Source organism: Oncorhynchus nerka, linkage group LG7, assembly GCF_034236695.1.
Source record: "Oncorhynchus nerka isolate Pitt River linkage group LG7, Oner_Uvic_2.0, whole genome shotgun sequence".
In the NCBI taxonomy this organism is placed as follows: Eukaryota; Metazoa; Chordata; class Actinopteri; order Salmoniformes; family Salmonidae; genus Oncorhynchus; species Oncorhynchus nerka.
In genome coordinates this window covers 61,850,843-61,871,637 of record NC_088402.1, presented here as the reverse complement: position 1 = coordinate 61,871,637, position 20,795 = coordinate 61,850,843, and the positions used below count along the sequence as shown (strand labels likewise).

Sequence of the window (20,795 nt, the reverse complement as noted above, 5' to 3'; positions counted from 1 at the left end):
CAATTCTTGGACCGACTCTCTTCTCTGTATACATCAATGATGTCGCTCTTGCTGCTGGTGAGTCTCTGATCCACCTCTACGCAGACGACACCATTCTGTATACTTCTGGCCCTTCCTTGGACACTGTGCTAACTAACCTCCAGACGAGCTTCAATGCCATACAAATCTCCTTCCGTGGCCTCCAATTGCTCTTAAATACAAGTAAAACTAAAAGCATGCTCTTCAACCGATTGCTGCCTGCACCTGCCTGCCTGTCCAACATCACTACTCTGGACGGCTCTGACTTAGAATACGTGGACAACTACAAATACCTAGGTGTCTGGTTAGACTGTAAACTCTCCTTCCAGACCCACATCAAACATCTCCAATCCAAAGTTAAATCTGGAATTGGCTTCCTATTTCGCAACAAAGCATCCTTCACTCATGCTGCCAAACATACCCTTGTAAAACTGACCATCCTACCAATCCTCGACTTCGGCGATGTCATTTACAAAATAGCCTCCAATACCCTACTCAACAAATTGGATGCAGTCTATCACAGTGCCATCCGTTTTGTCACGCTTCATACTCGTCACCAAACCCACTGGCTCCATGTCATCTACAAGACCCTGCTAGGTAAAGTCCCCCCTTATCTCAGCTCGCTGGTCACCATAGCATCTCCCACCTGTAGCACAGGCTCCAGCAGGTATATCTCTCTAGTCACCCCCAAAACCAATTCTTTCTTTGGCCGCCTCTCCTTCCAGTTCTCTGCTGCCAATGACTGGAACGAACTACAAAAATCTCTGAAACTGGAAACACTTATCTCCCTCACTAGCTTTTAAGCACCAACTGTCAGAGCAGATCACAGATTACTGCACCTGTACATAGCCCACCTATAATTTAGCCCAAACAACTACCTCTTTCCCTACTGTATTTATTTATTTTATTTATTTATTTATTTTGCTCCTTTGCACCCCATTATTGTTATTTCTACTTTGCACATTCCTCCAATGCAAATCTACCATTCCAGTGTTTTACTTGCTATATTGTATTTACTTTCCCACCATGGCCTTTTTTGCCTTTACCTCCCTTATCTCACCTCATTTGCTCACATCGTATATAGACTTGTTTATACTGTATTATTGACTGTATGTTTGTTTTACTCCATGTGTAACTCTGTGTCGTTGTATGTGTCGAACTGCTTTGCTTTATCTTGGCCAGGTCGCAATTGTAAATGAGAACTTGTCCTCAACTTGCCTACCTGGTTAAATAAAGGTGAAATAAAAATATATTTTATTTTACTAGAGGCTGCTCGCCTAATAATCTCACTGCAACTCCCTCCAGGTCTCTGATTACTACTTTGTTTCATTTTCTGTCTCCCTCTCCTCCAACCCTAGCCACTCAGCCCCTACCCAGATGGACATGCAACGTATCAATCTTCATTCTCTCTCTCCCATTACTCTCTCCTCTTCTATCCTATCATCTCTCCCTTCTGCTAAATCCTTCTCCCTCTTGTCTCCTGATTCCGCCTCTTCAACCCTACTCTCCTCCCTTTCCGCATCCCTAAGACACACACTGCTGTCCCCTCCTGATCCGTGTCTCATTGTGAGCTTAAAAAAGTAAACTTCCAGAGGACCTATCATCCTTTCACTCTCTCCTCTCTATATTTTCTTCCTTTGTACGTGCTGCTAACGCCCCTTTATGTCACTCTAAATTTCAAGTTTCCCCAAGAAACTCTTTTCCACCTTCTCCTCCCTCCGTAATACTCCACCCCCTCCCTCCTCCCTCGCTGCAGACGACTTTGTCAACCACTTTGAAAAGAAGGTTGATGACATTCACGACATTCGCTCTCCTCATTCACTCAGCCTATTGAGTCCGCTGGTCCTGATCACACAGAACTACCCTACGCCTTGACCTCTTTCTCCCCTCTCTCTCCGGATGAAATCCTGCGACTAGTGAGGTCTGTCCGCCTGACAACCTGCCCTGTCTCTTCTCTGTTCTCATCCTCCTAGATCTATCCACTGCTTTTGACTGCGTGAAACGCTAGATCCTCCTCTCAACTATCTCAGGGCTGTGTGTCTCAGGCTCTGCAAACTCTTGGATTGCATCCTACCTGGCAGGCTGCTCCTACCAGGTGATGTGGAGAGGATCTGTGTCTGCACCACATACTCTCACTACTGGTGTCCCCCAGGCCCTCCCCTCTTCTCTCTATACACCAAGTCACTGTCTATACACCAAATCATTGTCTCTGTCATATCTTCACATGGTCTCTCCTATCATTGCTATGCAGATGACACTCAACTACTTTTCTCCTCCCCCCTCCTCCCCCCTTCAGACATCCAGGTGGACACATCTCTGCATGCCTGGCAGATTATCGCAGATATCTCAGTTTGAATGTCGGCCCACCACCTCAAGCTCAACCGATACAAGATGGAGCTGCTCTTCCTCCCGGTGAAGGCCTGCCTGCTCAAAGACCTCTCCATCCCAGTTACAAACTCCACAGTGTCACCCTCCCAGAGTGCAAAGAACCTTGGCGTGACCCTGGACAACACCCTGTCGTTCTCTGCAAACATCAAAGCAGTGACTCCCTCCTACAGGTTTATGCTCTACAACATCCATGAAGTACAGCCCTACCTCACATAGGAAGCGGCGCAGGTCCTAATCCAGGCACATCTCCCATCTGGACTCCTGCAACTCGCAGCTCCCGCTCAGCCTAGTCCAAGCTCTTCTCTGTCCTGGCACCCAATGGTGGAACCAGCTTCCTTCTGAAGCCAGGGCAGCAGAAGCCCCTGCCCATCTTCCGAAAGCACCTGAAACCCTACCTCTTCAAAGAGTATGTTAAATAATCCCCCTCCTCAGTTTACCCCCCCCCCCCAAAAAAAAAACACAAACAAAAAAACAACCTTGCACTTGACTCCCCACCCGCCCACCCCCTCTAGCGCTGACTTTGCTGATAGCTACTTTATTGAGGAAAAGTGTATTTACTAAGCCTGTGATACATGGTTTTCCCACATAGCTACTGTATCTAAAGATGCATGCGCTAACTGTAAGTCTCTCTGGATAAGAGTGTCTGCTAAATGACCAAAATGTAAAAGTCAAATGAGTGGTGGAGTGTGTAAGGGAGGATGGAGGAGATGGAGAGAAGGGAGGAAAGACGCAGCGGGAGGGGAGGGAACAGCATTGCAGATTGTCTGTCTATGATAGCGGAGGGGAGGATAAAGACTGACATTACGACACATCCTGGGAGATACTGCAACTACAGCTGGAGATGAAAGGGTCTTTTACAGACAAGTCTGCAATGTGTAACATCCTTGGAAATGTATAAACTTGGACGGAGCAGGTATCCAGGAACGGTCTCACAGGAACATTACCGTGACACAACAACTACACGATATAAAGAAAAGAACCAGAGGAGTTATAAAACATTTATAACATAAGTAATAACCTCTGAAAACTAGCCCACGTCTGGACGGGTTGGAAAGAGAGCAGGAAAGAAGCTGTGACATCATATTGCTGTCGCAATGATATTGGCCAAAGAGACTGCAGTTGTTTGGAAGTACTATACAGAAAGAACAGCGGAGGGAGGGAGGGAGGGAGGGAGGGAGGGAGGGAGGGATTGAATTGAGAGACAGGTAGGAAGGGAGGGAGAAGACGGGGAGAGGGAAAGAGCAGGTGTCTCAGTTTTAGGGAGGAGCTGATTGCTCTTTGAGTGGTGGTGGTGATCTGTGTGAACGGTGGGATGAAGGGATAGAAGGAGGGGTGGAAGGAAAATCGCTTACAGTGATTAAACACAGAGTGGGGACTGTGGGTGTGTGGAGGGAGGGAGAGAGAGAGAGGCAGGGAGGCTTTGGAAGCGTTTCAGGGCCTGCCCGCCTTTCGTAATGGATTAGCGGTCGGTTGCCCCTATTTTTAATACGTGTGAAATCTATCATTAATGGACATCTAGAGGACTTCATAGGTATTCAATGAGAAAGACATCATTCCACTGTCACCGCCAATAATGTTGTGCCTGGCTGGCGCCTGGCGGAGTGCACTAGGAAATAGTGTTAAACAACTATCATTAGGTGCAGACTGATTTTCAGTCAATGATATTAGATTTATCACGTTGTCACACTAGATATGGATTCGTTGAACTCTTAGAGTTACGCTCTGCAGTGGACGTGCTTGTTTGGACCTATTGAGTCAAACTTGGAGAAACAGGAAGTATTACAATTAGGGAGAGAGGATTATGAATGCACCCATGGTAAATATCTGCTGTATGAAGAAATTACCACCTTATAAAACCCCTGCCAGTAAATGTGTTTCAATCTGCCAGCACACACGCATTGACACACACACACACACACACACACACATCTCCTCACTACTGGGGCTGGGAATTGCCAGGGACCTCACAATCCAATATTATCATGCCACTTGGGTGCGGATATGATGTGTATTACGATTCTCACGGTTCTATTATAATGTGATTTGATACTGTGATTTTATTGCGACTCGATGTTCCAAACGTATTGCTCATCATACTGTAAGTCTGCTGCGGAAGGACAAGAGAGAGCCATGAGAAAGCGAGTTTTGATCAGTCATGGAAATAAAAGAGGTGAAAACACATTGTCTCCCTATTTTAAAAGAGAATGGAGAACAAGCTCTGAAGGAAAATACTGTAGTTTTGGTGCAGGCACAGCCGACTAGCACACAAATAATATCACGATATTGTCGATACGGTATATCTTCAAAAATAATATCCCGATATGTAACAGTATCGATTTTTCCCCCCATCCCTACTCACTACTGTGGCATGGCGGTGTGTATTCCATCTCCCGGGTGAGAAGTTAGTGAGGGAATAATTCAGCTGCCATCCAGGAGGTTAGGTAGAGTATTAGCTTCACCTAGGGGCATGTTACACACTGAGAGGAAACCAGGGCAAGCCAGCCACCAAGACACCTTATGAACAGCGCAGGCAGCACCATGACGAGGTACATCCCTAAAACCTCTGTTTAAACCTCTTACTATTCAGAGAAGGGGAATGGGAAGAGAAAGCAACTCAGAGATGATGTGAAAGACCTAGACTAGGAAAGATTACAACTTGCATTTGGAGGTGATGGAGTAAAGTCCTTGTTACAGAAAAGAACCAGGTTTCACTGCATGCAGGGAGGCAAAATGCAGAGCTGGGGGTTTTTTTTACCCTTGGATTGCCCTAATTATACAGCGCATTGATTTTACAATGCATCCATGGATTGATTAGTGATGCCTTGCTCCTCCCCCAAGGAAGTGCTCTGCACACTGGCACTTTCTGATTTCTGGCAATCACTCCCAGAGGTGAACCACTGGTGCCTGCACTCTTCTCCTGTCTTCTACCTCTCTCTGTCCCTCTCTCCTCCATCCCTCTCTCATCCAGCCCCTCTAGTCATCCCTCCTTGTTTACATTCAGGTACCTCCAGTGGGGGGGTGGGGTAATAATGGAGGACAGAGACGAGGGAATATAGAGAGGATAAAACAAAGAGAGATGCTGCCTTCCTTTCTTCTTGTTTCTTTGAATAAAAAAAGGAGAATAGAGCGGGATGTATGCGACAAGAAAAGAGATCAATGTCTCAGGGCGGATCGAGGGATGGAAAGGAGAGCGTGTTTAAAAATCAATTCCACAGTAAATATGACATGAGTCAGCTATGATGCCCTTAGGGGATCTGGGGAAATATGTGCCTGCCTGCTCATCCGTAAATCTAGTATCCACATATGAATTACACATTTTATAACGAAGGGGAAAACAGCACACACTGAGCATAAAGGGTTACGAACCCACTCTATAACTCCCCAAAGTGAACATTATACATTGGTTTAGGTTTTGCTGAGGGAATGGGAAGAGCATATCCCAGTTACCTCTGATCTTTAGGAGTGTCAGCAGCAGCCCGGAGAGCCAAAGGAAATCACTGCGCCATTCACCGCTTTGAAGATGCCCTCACAGGCTGACCTAAGACGGAGAGGAGAGGAAGGGTTGGGTCGGTCATCAGTCGGTTGGTTCAACAGTGCCCATCCTCCAACCTATCAGTACCATCATCATCATACATCACATCACATCCCTGCTCCCATAAATATGTAAACACACTATCCCAAAACTTAACATACTGCCACTCCCCGAAATGAGCTTTCGACCACCCTGCATTTTTGCCTTACCCTAAGTTAGGGAGGAGCAGCGTTATTGGAACTCACTAATGAAGGCCATTGATCACGATAACGTTACGGCCGGGCTCCGGTGTTAAGCCGTTAATAAGGTGACGGTTATTCTGTGGAGCTTTAATTAGGCTATGGTGTAAAAGTCCTTACGGGGCGGCCTGCCACTCGGTCGTCACCACCGGACCCACACACACACCCCGCTCATTTCACGGTCCCGTGGGACCAGGATCAAGACACCGCGCTCGGTTCATTCAATTAATAGTTACATTAGAAAGCCACACAGTGTGAACGTATTTACCCCCACTGGAACTGAGGGGCCTAACCCGGACCATGAAAAACAGCCCCAGGCTATTATTCCTCCTTCACCAAACTTTACAGTTGGCACTATGCATTCGGGCAGGTAGTGTTCTCCTGGTATCCGCCAAACCCAGATTTCTCCGTCGGACTGCCAGATAGTGAAGCGTGATTCATCACTCCAAAGAACGTGTTTCCACTCCAATGGTGGCGAGCTTTACACCATTCCAGCGGACGCTTGGCATTGCACATGGTGATCTGTGCATTGCCCATTGTGTGCGGCTGCTTGGCCATGGAAACTAAAACTAAACTTTTCATGAAGCTCCCGACAAACAGTTATTGTGCTGAAGTTGCTTCCAGAGGCAGTTTGAAACTCGGTAGTGAGTGTTGCAACCGAGGATAGACGATTTTTACGTGCTACGTGCATCAGCACTCGGCGGTCCTGTTCTGTGAACTTGTGTGACCTACCACTTCATGGCTCAGCCGTTGTTGCGCCTAGACATTTCCACTTCACAATAACAGCACTTACAATTTGCCCGGGAAAGCTGTAGCAGGGCAGAAATTTGAAGAACTGACTTGTTGGAAAGATAGAATACTATGACGGTGCCACATTGAAATAACTGAGCTCTTCAGTAAGGCCATTCTACTGCCAATATTTGTCTATGGAGATTGCATGGCTGTGTGCTCGATTTTATATAGCTGACAGCCAAGGGTGTGGCTGAAATAGCCGAATCCACTGATTTGAAGGTGTGTCCACATACTTTTGCACTTATACTGTATCTTTGAATTGCATGGTGGTCACTTGACTTGTACTACTGTTACAAAATATAATGGTTATTATTGTGTGGTCATATTGGCACTTTGTACACAATATTTAACAAACATATACAGTATGTATATTTTTTGGTGTTTTAATGGGTTTATAAGTAGGTAGTAAACGGTTGAAATTTGGTTTTAGTGTACCTTATAAATGTATAAATCAAAGGTTGAAGTAGACTTTCTTCCCATGCAGGACTTTGTTCTCTTTAACAGACTCTGAGTAAGTTAAACATTTTCCCTGCCCAGATAAAAGACCACTTGCTTCCAGGGATTGGTAAACTGAAGAAGCCCTTTAACCAGAAACAAACATGTTCCATGATCTCTGGAGACCACTGAGTTTACAGAAACATAAATAAACATAAATAAAGTCTGTCTGAAGTCAGTCTGTAAATATAAAGGAATAACATTCAGAAATTCATGTTTTCTTTTTGTGGTGTGTGTGCATGAAGTCATCTCATCGGCTGGCCCGGTTCAAGGTGATGGCTGAAAGGACCCTCACTGTCTGTCCCCCTAGCGAAACTATGGTCACTTGGCCGTCTGTCATATAATATGGAGCAGCAGCCGGAGTTATATATGCCCGTCTAACACTTACTCATCTCCCAGCCCTTCTAATGCGACTAGCCCTAATGCTTCTCCCGTTTTTTCCTCTGCCCCGCTATACAGTTTCTGTCTGAAGTGCAAAAGGAGCTCCTTAAACTTGACCCCAACAAATATCTGGGTCAGATGGTTCAGATCCTTTCTTCTATAAGGTTGCGGCCCCTATCATCCCCGAGCCTATCTCTAACTTTTTGAATCTGTCTCTCCTCTCTGGGGAGGTTCCCAGTGCTTAGAAGCCAGCCACGGTGCAAGATCAGGCTGATCCTAATTGTTATAGGCCAATATCTTGCCCTGTTTATCAAAAGTGTTGGGAAAAAATGTCAATAATCAACTGCCTGGCTTTCTTGGTGTCTATAGTATTCTCTCTGGTATGCAATCTGGTTTCTGCTCAGGTTATGGATGTGCAACCTTAAAGGTCCTATATGATGTCACCATTGCCCTTGGTTTTAAGCAATGTTGTCAAAGCTTTTGACACGGTAGACCATTCTGTTCTTGTGGGTCGGCTAAAGAGTATTGATGTCTCTGAGGGGTCTTTGGCCTGGTTTGCGAACTACCTCTCTCTAAGAGTGCAGTGTGTAAAGGCAGAACATCTGCTGTCTCAGCCACTGCCTGTCACCAAAGGAGAACCCCAAGGCTCGATCCTAGGCCCCACACTCTTCTCAATTTATATTTATATGCAGATGATACAGTCTTATACCCAGCTGTCCCCTCCCCGTGTGTTAAACACTCTACAACAAAGCTTTCTTCATGTCCAACAAGCTTTCTCTGCCCTGAACATTGTTCTGAACAACGGGACATAAAAAGCTCACGTGGTTCAGTAAAAATAATACCTACCGGTGTGATTACTACCTCTGAGGATCGCGGACCTGTTAATGGTGGGTCGAGACGTGTCAGAATAAAACTATAATTATTTCATCAATTATTGGAATTGATTTGGCCAAGTGCAATTGCACTTTCTGTTCAGTGCACTCTCTGCTTAGCAGCAGTGTCTCTCAGTATGGCAGCTACACAAGTGGGAGGGAGATGTCCATGTGCTTTGCCATTCTGATCTGTTTTCTGCAGTTTTCTTGAAGATCACTCCGGGCTGTTGTTCAGCAGCAGCTGATGTGCTGTCAGCTACTGATTTATCATTCCCTCTCGCCATCACTCACCACTAACATCGAATGGACTCAAGCTAGCCACAAGTTCTGACTGAGCTCAATCGTCATGAAACGCAAATACGGCGATTAGTTTCTCTCTCCTTGTTTTATACAAACTTTGAGAAATAACGAGGAGCGCAATGTGTTTTGTGCGGCAACGTTCTTGGTAATGTCTCTCTCAAAAATAACGAATTAAAACAAAACATCCTGACTAAACATCCACAGCATGATGGTAAACCCAGGGAGTTATTTCAGAACAGGGCACAATGCTTCAGGAAACACTGCTTCAACAGTGGAAGAGTAAGTCAGCTAGCAAGGCATTGTTGTAATTTTTTCCATGTGATGGTAAGCAGAAAAAAGGGAGTACTATCTCACATAGAATATGATTTATTTTAGAAACTATCCCCTTTTACACAGCTAATACCTAGCTAGCTAACCTTAGCCAAAGCAAGTTAGCTAACTAGCTACTGATAATGCAACCTTAAGTAACAGTACAGCTGAACACGAAAAATGATCAAGGCTAATGTACATCTTACTGTATAAATTTGTCACGTCCTGACCATAGTTCCTTTTTTATGTCTTTATTTTGGTTTGGTCAGGGTCGTGATTTGGGGTGGGCATTCTATGTGTTTTTCTATGTTTTCTATTTCTATGTGTTTGGCCTGGTATGGTTCCCAATCAGAGGCAGCTGTCAATCGTCTCTGATTGAGAACCATACTTAGGTAGCCTTTTCCCACCTGTGTTTTGTGGGTAATTATTTTTCCGTGTGTGTTTGTGTGCACCTCGGTTGCGTCACATTCTTTACTGTTTATTTCAGTTTCACTTTCATTAAAAGATGTGGAACCTCATGCATGCTGCGCCTTGGTCGATTTATGACAGGGAGTTTGAGGATAGCGAGTGTGACAAAATTCTTGTTGAGAACAAGTCAAGGTTGGAACTGTTGCTGTTAAAATACAAGTAATAATTTGTATTCTGAACTGGAATAAAATTATTTAACACATCACACATACTGTAAAAACTCGTTTTTTACCCACTCCACAAATTTCTTGTTAACAAACTAGAGTTTTGGCAAGTCAGTTAGGACATCAACTTTGTGCATGACAAGTAATTTTTCCAACAATTATTTACAGACAGATTATTTCACTTATAATTCACTGTATCACAATTCCAGTGGGTCAGAAGTTTACATACACTAAGTTGACTGTGCCTTTAAACAGCTTTGAAAATTAAAGAAAATAATGTCATGGCTTTAGAAGCTTCTGATAGGCTAATTGACATCATTTCAGTTAATTGGAGGTGTACCTGTGGATGTATTGCAAGGCCTACCTTCAAACTCAAACTCAGTGCCTCTTTGCTTGACATCATTGGAAGAAAAAAAATCAACCAAGACCTCAAAAAAAATATTGTAGACCACCACAAGTCTGGTTCATCCTTGGGACTAATTTTCAAATGCTTGAAGGTACCATGTTCATCTGTACAAACAATAGTACGCAAGTATAAACACCATGGGTCCACGCGGCCGTCATACCGCTCAGGAAGGAGACGCGTTTTGTCTCCTAGAGATGAACGTACTTTGGTGTGAAATGTGCAAATCAATCCCAGAACAACAGCAAAGGACCTTGTGAAGATTCTGGAGGAAACAGGTACAAAGGTATCTATATCCACAGTAAAATGAGTCCTATATCAACATAACCTGAAAGACCGCTCAGCAAGGAAGAAGCCACTGCTCCAAAACCTCCATAAAAAAGCCAGACTACAGTTTGCAACTGCACATGGGGACGAAGATCGTTCTTTTTGGAGAAATATCCTCTGATCTGATGAAACAAAAATAGAACTGTTTGGCCATAATGACCATCGTTATGTTTGGAGTAAAAAGGGGGATGCTTGCAAGCCGAAGAACACCATCCCAACCGTGAAGCACGGGGGTGGCAGCATCATGTTGTAGGTGTGCTTTGCTGAAGAAGGGACTGTGCACTTCACAAAATAGATGGTATCATGAGGGAAGAAAATGATGTGGATGTATTGAAGCAACATCTCAAGACATCAGTCAGGAAGTTAAAGCTTGGTCGCAAATGGGTCTTCCAAATGGACAATGACCAAGCATACTTCCAAGGTTGTGGCAAAATGGCTTAAGGACAACAAATTCAAAGTATTGGAGTGGCCATCACAAAGCCCTGACCTCAATCCCATAGAAAATTTGTGGGCAGAACTGGACCCTCTCTTTCTAAAATGATCTGCCGAAATTGTTGCAACCCCTATTACTAGCCTGTTCAACTTCTCTTTCATATTGTCTGAGATTCCCAAAGATTGGAAAGTCATCCCCCTCTTCAAAGGGGGAGACACTCTAGAGGGTGCACCTCAGCCACGCTCAAGGTCCAAAACGGTATCATAACCGCCATCGATAAGAGACATTAACGTGCAGCCGTATTCATCGACCTGGCCAAGGCTTTCGACTCTGTCAATCACCACATTCTTATCGGCAGACACAACAGCCTTGGTTTCTCAAATGATTGCGTCGCCTGGTTCACCAACTACTTCTCTGATAGAGTTCAGTGTGTCAAATCGGGGGCCTGTTGTCCGGACCTCTGGCAGTCTCTATGGGGGTGCCACAGGGTTTAGTTCTCAGGCCAACTCTCTTCTCTGTATTCATCAATGGTGTCGCTCTTTCTGCTGGTGATTCTCTGATCCACCTCTACGCAGACGACACCATTCTGTATAGCTCTGGCCCTTCTTAGGACACTGTGTTAACTAACCTCCAGACGAGCTTCTATGCCATACAATTATCCTTCCATGGCCTCCAACTGCTCTTAAATGCAAGTTTAACTAAATGCATGATTTTCAACTGATCGCTGCCCGCACCTGCCCATCCAGCCAGCATCACTACTCTGGACAGTTCTGACATAGAATATGTGGACAACTACAAATACCGAGGTGTCTGGTTAGTCTGTAAACTCTCCTTCCAAACTCACATTAAGCATCTCCAATCCAAAATGAAATCTAGAATCTAATTCCTATTTCGCAACAAAGCATCCTTCACTCATGCTGCCAAACATACCCTCGTAAAACTGACCATCCTACCGATCCTCGACTTCGGCGATGTAATTTACAAAAAAGCCTCCAACACTCTACTCAACAAATTGGATGCAGTCTATCACAGTGCCATCCATTTTGTCACCAAAGCCCCATATACTACCCACCACTTGCAACCTGTATGCTCTCGTTGGCTCGCCCTTGCTTCATACTAGTCGCCAAACCCACTGGCTCCAGGCCATCTACAAGTCTTTACTAGGTAAAGCCCTCCTTATCTCAGCTCACTGGTCACCATAGCAGCACCCACCCATAGCACGCGCTCCAGCAGGTATACCTCACTAGTCACCCCCAAAGCCAATTCTTCCTTTGGCCGCCTTTCCTTCCAGTTTTCTGCTGCCAATGACTGGAACGAACTGCAAACATCACTGAAGCTGGAGACTCATATCTCCCTCACTAGCTTTAAGCACCAGCTGTCAGAGCAGCTCACAGATCACTGCACCTGTACATAGCCCATCTGTAAATAGCCCATTCAACTACCTCATTATCTTGGCCAGGTCACAGTTGTAAATTAAAACTTGTTCTCAACTAGCCTACCTGGTTAAATAAACGTGAAATAAAAACTGAAAAAGCGAGCAAGGAGGCCTACAAACCTGACTCAGTTACACCAGCTCTGTCAGGAGAAATGGGCCAAAATTCACACAACTTATTGTGGGAAGCTTGCGGAATGCTACCCGAAACGTTTAACCCAAGTTAAACAATTTAAAGGCAATGCTAATTGAGTGTATGTAAATTTCTGACCCACTGGGGAATGTGACGAAAGCAATAAAAGCTGAAATAAATCATTGTCTCTACTATTATTCTGACATTTCACATTCTTAAAATAAAGTGGTGATCCTAACTGACGTAAGACAGAGAATATTTACTCTGATTAAATGTCAGGAATTGTGACAAACTGAGTTTAAATGTATTTGGCTAAGGTGTATGTAAACTTCCGACTTCAACTGTATATAGACCAGAACAGACACACACACACACACACACACACACACACACACACACACACAACTAACATGATAGCTCATTAAAGATGGTTTTTGACTAAATGCTTTCTCTTACAGGCATTCAAAGGGAACAGAGCTATCCTCAAAGAATCATACCAGGTGAGCCTAAATATTGCCCAGGCAAAGAAACCCACAGTATAGCAGAGGAGCTCATCAAACCCTGCCTGAGGGATGTCTGTGTGTCTCTTTTGGGTGAGGCGGCAGCAAAAAATGAGATCTCAAAAACATAAATGGTTGAGGTATGCCTTTCAAGGAGTGTCCTCATCAGACCTACAGTGGGACTAAGTCTGCAAGAGATGGATACCTTAGTGACACTGCAAGCAAGCAATGGCAGCAATATGCTTTTTGAGGCAAACACACTCAGTGCTGGGTTGCTCATCTACAGTAGGAAGCGGTCTCCTGCCTGGCAGAGAAAGCAGTAGATGTTCTGGTCCAGTTTGGCGGCACCACATACCTATGCGAGTCAGGGTTCTCAACTTTAGCATACTTAAAAGAGAATTACAGAAACTAAATGCTGAGGGTTGTACCATCAAAAACAGAGCTCAGAATAGACCTGCTTGTTGAAAACTTAAGCCAGCCTCACACCTCTCATTAGGTGTGTGTGTGTGTGTGTGTGTGTGTGTGTGTGTGTGTGTGTGTGTGTGTGTGTGTGTGTGTGTGTGTGTGTGTGTGTGTGTGTGTGTGTGTGTGTGTGTGTTCTGTTATACATCTGTGTGATGTGATCAATCAGTTTATTCCAGTTCAGAATGTATATGATTCTATTTATATGGGTATTTCATTGTTATTTGTTTTTGTCAATGTTGCATTTGTTTTAGGCATAAGGGAAATGAAATGTAACGGTATTTACAATGTAGTTGCATGTTTTCATAAGCTTGGGTCCCAGGAAAACACAGAATTTCTCATTGGATCCCAGGTTGTTTAGAGCTTAAGGTCGTCCCCTCACACAAGTACTTGGGAGTACGGCTAGATGGTGCACTGTCCTTCCCTCAGCACATATCCAAGCTGCAGGCTAAGGTTAAATGTAGACTCCTCTATCGTAATCACTCCTCTTTCACCCCAGCTGCCAAACTAACCCTGATTCAGATGACCATCCTGCCCATGCTAGATTACAGAGAGGTCATTTATAGATTGGCAGGTAAGGGTGCTCTCGAGAGACTAGATGTTCTTTACTATTCGCCATCAGATTTGCCACCAACGCTCCCTATAGTACACATCATTGAACTCTATACTCCTCTGTAAACTGGTCATCTCTGTAAACCGGGCGCAAGACCCACTGGTTGATGTTTATTTATAAAACCCTCTTAAGGTCTCACTCCCCCCTATTTGAGATACTTACTCCAACCCACATCCTGCACATACAGCACCCATTCTGCCAGTCACATTCGGTTCAAGGTCCTCAAAGCACACACATCCGTAAATTGCTCCTCTTGTTAGTTTGCTGCAGCTAGCTACTGGAACAAGTTCTTTCTCCATCTCTGCATTCAAAGACTCAAACATGGACACTTTTAATGACACTTGTGTCTGCTTCACATGATGTATCATTGTCTCTACCTTTTTGCCCTTTGTATTGTTGTCTGTGCCTAACAATGTTTGTACCATGTTTGTTCTGCTACCATGTTGTTCTGCTGCCATGTTGTGTTGCTACCATGCTGTGTTGTCATGTGTTGTAGCCATGTTGTGTTGTTGTCATAGGTCTCTCTTGATTTAGTGTTGTTGTGCCTCTCTTGTCGTGATGTGTGTTTTGTCCTACATTTGTATTTTTAATCCCAACCCCTGTCCCCGCAGGGCCGGCCCGTTCGCCTCTTGCTCATTGTAAATAAGAATTTGTTCTTAATTGACTTGCCCAGTTAAATAAAGGTAAACAAATATATGTACTGTATAAACATATATATGTGATTTTACTCGACTGTTGAGGTCTGATATGCCTCTCTCTCTCTCTCTCTCTCTCACTCACTCACTCACACTGACACTCACACAGGTATTCAACTGCACTGAACACACACGGGACATCGTAAAAATGGGATGGTCCGTTCATCACTGTCAGAGAGACAGGGTATCATAACTGTGCAGCTTGGATGAGCCTCGTCTCCTACCATCGTCATGGGTTGTTGACCCATCACTGAGGCAGGGAGTCGGGAACAGACAGGAGGGGTTTGTGACTGCATGGCCACCGCTCCACACTAACGTGTCACTCTGTCTTTAATTACCAGCCGTTTGACCTGGTCATAACTCACAGCCAGTCTCTGTCAGCGTGTATTCTATGGGCTTGTGTGTGTACTTTTATTGGCCCCCATCCTAGTATATTGTCATATGTGTTGTGTAAATGTGTATACCTCAGTGTACGTTGAGATGATAACATGGATGCTTTTCCATGAACAGCATCCTCACCTCTTCCAACCATGATACACTATATGTAGAAAGATATGTGGACACACCTTCAAATTAGTGGATTCATCTATTTCAGCCACACCCGTTGCTGAGAGTTGTATAAAATTGGGCACACAGCTATGCAATCTCCATAGACAAACATTGGCAAACAAGCTTTGGCTGGGGTGGTGTAAAGCTCGCCACGATTGGACTCTGGAGCAGTGGAAATGTGCCGGAACAAGGCTACCTGTCCGAATGCAGAGTGACACCTGTAAAGTTTGGTGGAGGAGGAATAATGGTCTGAGGCTGTTTTTCATTGTTCAGGCTAGGTCCCTTAGTTAATCTTAACACTACGGCATACAATAACATTCTAGATAATTCTGTGCTTCCAACTTTGTGGCAACAGTTTGTGGATTATCCCATCCTGTTTCAGCATGACAGTGCCCCTGTGTGCAAAGTGAGGTCCATAGAGAAATGGTTTGTCAAGATCGGTGTGGAAGAACTTGACTGGCCAGAACAAAGCCCTGACCTCAACCCCATCGCTGACTGCGAGCCAGAACTAATCATCCAGCAACAGTGCCCGACCACACTAATGCTCTTGTGGCTGAATGGAAGCAAGTCACAGCAGCAATGTTCCAACATCTAGTGGAAAGTCTTCCCAGAAGAGTGGAGGCTGTTATAGCAGCAAAGGGGGGGACCAACTCCATTTTAATTCCGTGATTTTGGAATGAGATGTTCTGTTCAACCTGATTTTCCCTCTCTCTCTCTCTCTCTCTCTCTCCTCTCTTTCCCCTCTCTCTCTCCTCTCTTTCCCCCTCTCTCTCCTCTCTTTCCCCCCTCTCTATCTCGCTCTTCTCTCTATCGCTCTATTTCCGCTCTCATACCTTGTATATAATCCTCATGAAAGCGTTGAGGGGCGGAGCAGCGAAGGTCAACCCAGTGAGTCAGTGACTATGCAGGATGTGCTATTGACTCAATGGAGAGAGATGGTGGCATCCCCTCCCTGGTGTGTTTGGGCAGGTCCAGGACCACTTTGGGATGTGCTTACCTCAGTGGTGTCCCAGAACAGAATGGGCAAGATCCCCAGATAGCTCAACTCTGATAGAGAGCATGGGGAACTCTCTGACAGAGTGCAGACACACCTCTTTTCTCCCCTTCCCTTTCTCTCTCTTTCTCTCTCCATCTCTCTAATAAGCTCAGATTTCCCCCATGATGAAGCTCACCATTGCCAAAAACTGCCTTGGACAGCAAACCTGATCGACTCTGTGCCGCAGGGACCAGGTGCTCAAAATGTAGTGTTGAATTGTATTAATAAAGTGTGTATTTGTGCTTGTGTGTGCATTTGAGTGTGATTTTGTTGTGATATGCTTTTTTTGTGATCACATTTTTAGTCATGTTGTTATTTATTCGGTAACAGGTAGACAGGCCTACAATATTCAGACTCATATCAATTCATATATTCAGTTCATTTCATATTTTCTCATCCATATTTTCACATTTATATTCCTGTTGTAGGCTTACCTTGGACCCCTGCACGGCTCAGTACTAGGACCCCTTGTATAGTGAGTTTACAAAACATTAGGAGCACCATCCTGAAATTGAGTTGCACCCCCTTTTCCCCTCAGGACAGCCTCAATTTGTCGGGGCATGGACTCTACAAGGTGTCGAAAGTGTTCCACAGGGATGCTGGCCCATGTGGACTCCAATGCTTCCCACAGTTGTGTCAAGTTCGCTGGATGTCCTTTGGGTGGTGGACCATTCTTGATACACACGGGAAACTACCAGACCGCATTCAAAGGCACTTAAATCTTTTGTCTTGTCCATTCGCCCTCTGAATGGCACCTATACACAATCCATGTCTCAATTGTCTTTAAAATCCTTCTTTAACCTGTCTCCTCCCCTTCATCTTCAATGATTGAAGTGGCTTTAACAGGTGACATCAATAAGGGATCATAGATTTCACATGGATTCATCTGGTCAGTCTGTCATGGAAAGAGTTCCTAATGTTTTGTACGCTCAGTGTATATAGCCAAGTTATTGTTACTCATTGTGTATTTATTATTATTTTTCTATTATCTTTCTCTCTGCATTGTTGAGAAGTGTCTGTAAGGAAGCATTTCACTGTTAGTCTACATGTGACAAATAAAATGTTATTTGAGTTTATTTAAATTGATTTGACTCTCTCTCTTTCTCTCTCTGAGGAGTGGGTTGCAGTACGCAGAGCCTCTGAGGCCCACTTAGTGGCTGTGGCGATTTGATGAGAAGGCCCTTTTGCTTTATTTAGTGAAGTGCTGGCTAATATGATTATGTTGAGTAAGCTAAGAGCCCTGTTTCCCTCTCAACGATGCACCCTGGGAATTATTAAGTCCCCTGTGACGACCCTTTCCTGAGGAGAGAGAGAGAGAGAGAGAGAGAGAGAGAGAGAGAGAGAGAGAATAATTGAATTATTGACTTCCTACGGAGGTCAACAGAGATGGGATTTTGCCAGTCAGCCTTAATTCCTGTGGTTTCAATGGATGATACTGTATATAGCCAATAGTAATGCAAAATCTACAATGTCTTAGGCTGAAATGATTGCATCATTGGGGAATTTGTTATACTTCCCAAACACTGTAACATATAACCAGGGCGGTTTTACAAGAATTGGGCTTATCAAAAGGCTCTCAGGTTTTGTCAATAGGCCTATACATTATGTGGCAATAATTCAATTGGAATCATTATTCAATACATTTCAAAGCAATCATGATATAGTCTTCTTTAACTCTGAGGGACAGCTTAGCAAGTATCACCACCAAAATGGTGACATGTATTTGAACAAAATGGTGATATGTATTTTAAAGCAACATAATTTAGCAAAAATAATTCTTAAATAATTTACAACAGAAGCAAAATACTCTTGCTTGATTTGTTCATTATAAATGAATTGAATTCACAAGGTAGGCCTATGTAATTTAATCAAAAGCTCTGTTCAATATTATCTGATTCATTTGTACTGTCTTATCTGTAAACTAATAGTTGATGATAAAAGTTGCATGGTTAACCTATTATAGAAAACTATTCTATCATCAGATTGCAAAACAATTGAACAGACACACATCCAAGCATGTATGAGGTCCCAATCACTCGAGAGACCAATGTTTGACAAGCTTTCATTATGAGTAATTGCGAGGTTGGTATTCCAGCGAAGCGGGGCTGCTGTAGACTGCAGTATAGGCGCAGTGCAGGAGAAACTCACAGGAGAAACGTCCACTCACATTTCCTTATGATATGTTTCACCACCGCCCCCATCTGCTGATTTTATGTAATGCATGTAGTGCACCTACGGCCTGGTATTTTGCGATGTACCTTATTTACTACTTTGGCTGACGATGGTGTTAATTCCTTGACCTGAACAAGTCAAGAGCGCTCTGAGCCGTTTTCCCACGAGGTGTCAGGTACGCATGGCCACGCGCATGTAGGCCAATATATGATTTTCACAGAGAAAAACATCTGTTTGAGTTAGTTGCATTATTAAGAGTTATTGCATTAGGTAAATTGAAGTAATTTCAATGTAAACTATAGTTTCGTATTGCTTGTTACATGGATGTGAATAGCACGAGTAAGAGGTTATACTATAGTCTTTGAATGGTATTAAATGTAGGATAATTATGTCATTTTTATCTTAAAAACAATGCATATACCTAGGCCTACGTGTCCTGCTACTTTTGGAGCTTCATTTTTATGCCAAATAATATCTGGCAGTATAAGTTGTCCTTTATATTGCCATTCAATTACCTTGTCATTGCTTACCACAGATACATTTTAGAATATGAAAAAGAATGTAGGCTTTTGCCTTACACTCAAAAAATGTGGGGTTCAAGGTTTCTTCTAAGATCCTCAAAGGTCTTTGAAGAACCTTTCAGGTTCTTGGCACTGAAAATGGCCCCCAAAATGTTCTTCCAAGAACCCCATAGGAGGTGGTGTTCATCGAGGAACCTCCTTAGTTGGTGGGGGTTCTTGCAGGAACCTAACTGCCCAACAGAAACATTTGAATGGACAACAGGTACAGGCACTTAACTGAAAAATGTAAAGATCTCTTCAATGTAAGGTGAGGTTTGTCCCTTGTATGATCGGAATTGATATCTTTCATATTTGTGCCAATCTTTTAAAAACAGAAAATGATGGACACAATTCAATGGATATCAATCAACAAAGAGGTGAGAATATGTTGGGCTATAATAATATGTTGAAGGCTAGCTGTTTTGTGTGCAGATGACTGAACTGCTCACTTTTGTGTCTGTGTCTGCAGGTATGCAGACGAGGAGACATACAGTAGAAAGGTATGCCAATTGGTATCGATATGTTATGCAGATCACATTTACCATCGTCCTCCCTGACCTCGTCAATGAATATCCCATAGGCCTCTACATTATGGACAAGGTACGTGTATGAAAACCATTATCAAAACAGCGTTTTATCATTCACATTAACCACAAAAACCCAAGGCATGAATTCTGTCGTGTGCGTGTTTTGTTAATCATCTGTGTAATGACTATTTTTGGGATTTACAGACTTCACCCTCCCTAACACCTCTGAAGAATATAACAGGGAACCTGTTCGATCACCATCCACTACAAAATCAGTCTGGCTATGGATACAGAGAACATCAACACATTAACATCAACAGGCCAGAGGATATAACCATTGGACTTGGTGCTCTGCTGGGAGTTTACCTCATGTTTGTTTTTGTTTTTAATTATGCTTTCCCACTAAAATCATAATACACACTGAGAACTACAATGTTGTGTTCTTGTTATGCATATTACTATTCTTATAAATAATAGGGGCGGGGCGGTACTTCAAAAAGGTTCTTCAAAAGGTTCTTTGAGGATCCATTTAAAGGGGTTCTTTGAAGAACTTATATGGGTTCCCCCCACAGTTTCAATTTGAGGAACCCCTAAAGGATACTCCAGGAACCTTTTCTTTTTTAGAGTGTATCACTGTTCGTAGATTGAGGTCTGATTTATGATTTTCTCAATCATAGGCTAACAATGACAACCGGCAGATACTTGAAAGTCAAATTGCGCCTACACATCTTTTTTTCTTCTCCAAAATAATTGAGCTATCTAAACAATTATTAAATAGGCTACCATTGATGCTGAAGTTTCATGGAAATATTTACCCGGGTTGCTGCGATCGGGAATCCAGGTCGTTCATTATAACTGTTCAGATTACAACCATTCAGTCACCAGCAAACAAGCATGACCCCAACGCCTGCAGGGTCACCCGAAGAAGTCCTACACAAAAAGCTGACCAAAACAACCATTGTGGAGGTTTGGATTTTTCTATCAGCCTATGCTAT

The 20,795-nt window shown here is 43.7% G+C and overlaps 1 long non-coding RNA gene across 1 annotated transcript in view; it reads left to right on the top strand.

The window, feature by feature from the left end:
• Window positions 1-20,233, top strand: part of LOC115132805 (uncharacterized) — a 50,740-nt gene extending 30,507 nt beyond the window's left edge. Inside the window, exons 3-7 of the long non-coding RNA XR_003864121.2 lie at window positions 13,145-13,186; window positions 15,066-16,735; window positions 19,609-19,650; window positions 19,743-19,873; window positions 20,005-20,233. This is a non-coding gene — a long non-coding RNA (uncharacterized LOC115132805). The remainder of the gene's footprint in view (window positions 1-13,144; window positions 13,187-15,065; window positions 16,736-19,608; window positions 19,651-19,742; window positions 19,874-20,004) is intronic.
• Window positions 20,234-20,795: the final 562 nt, after the last annotated feature.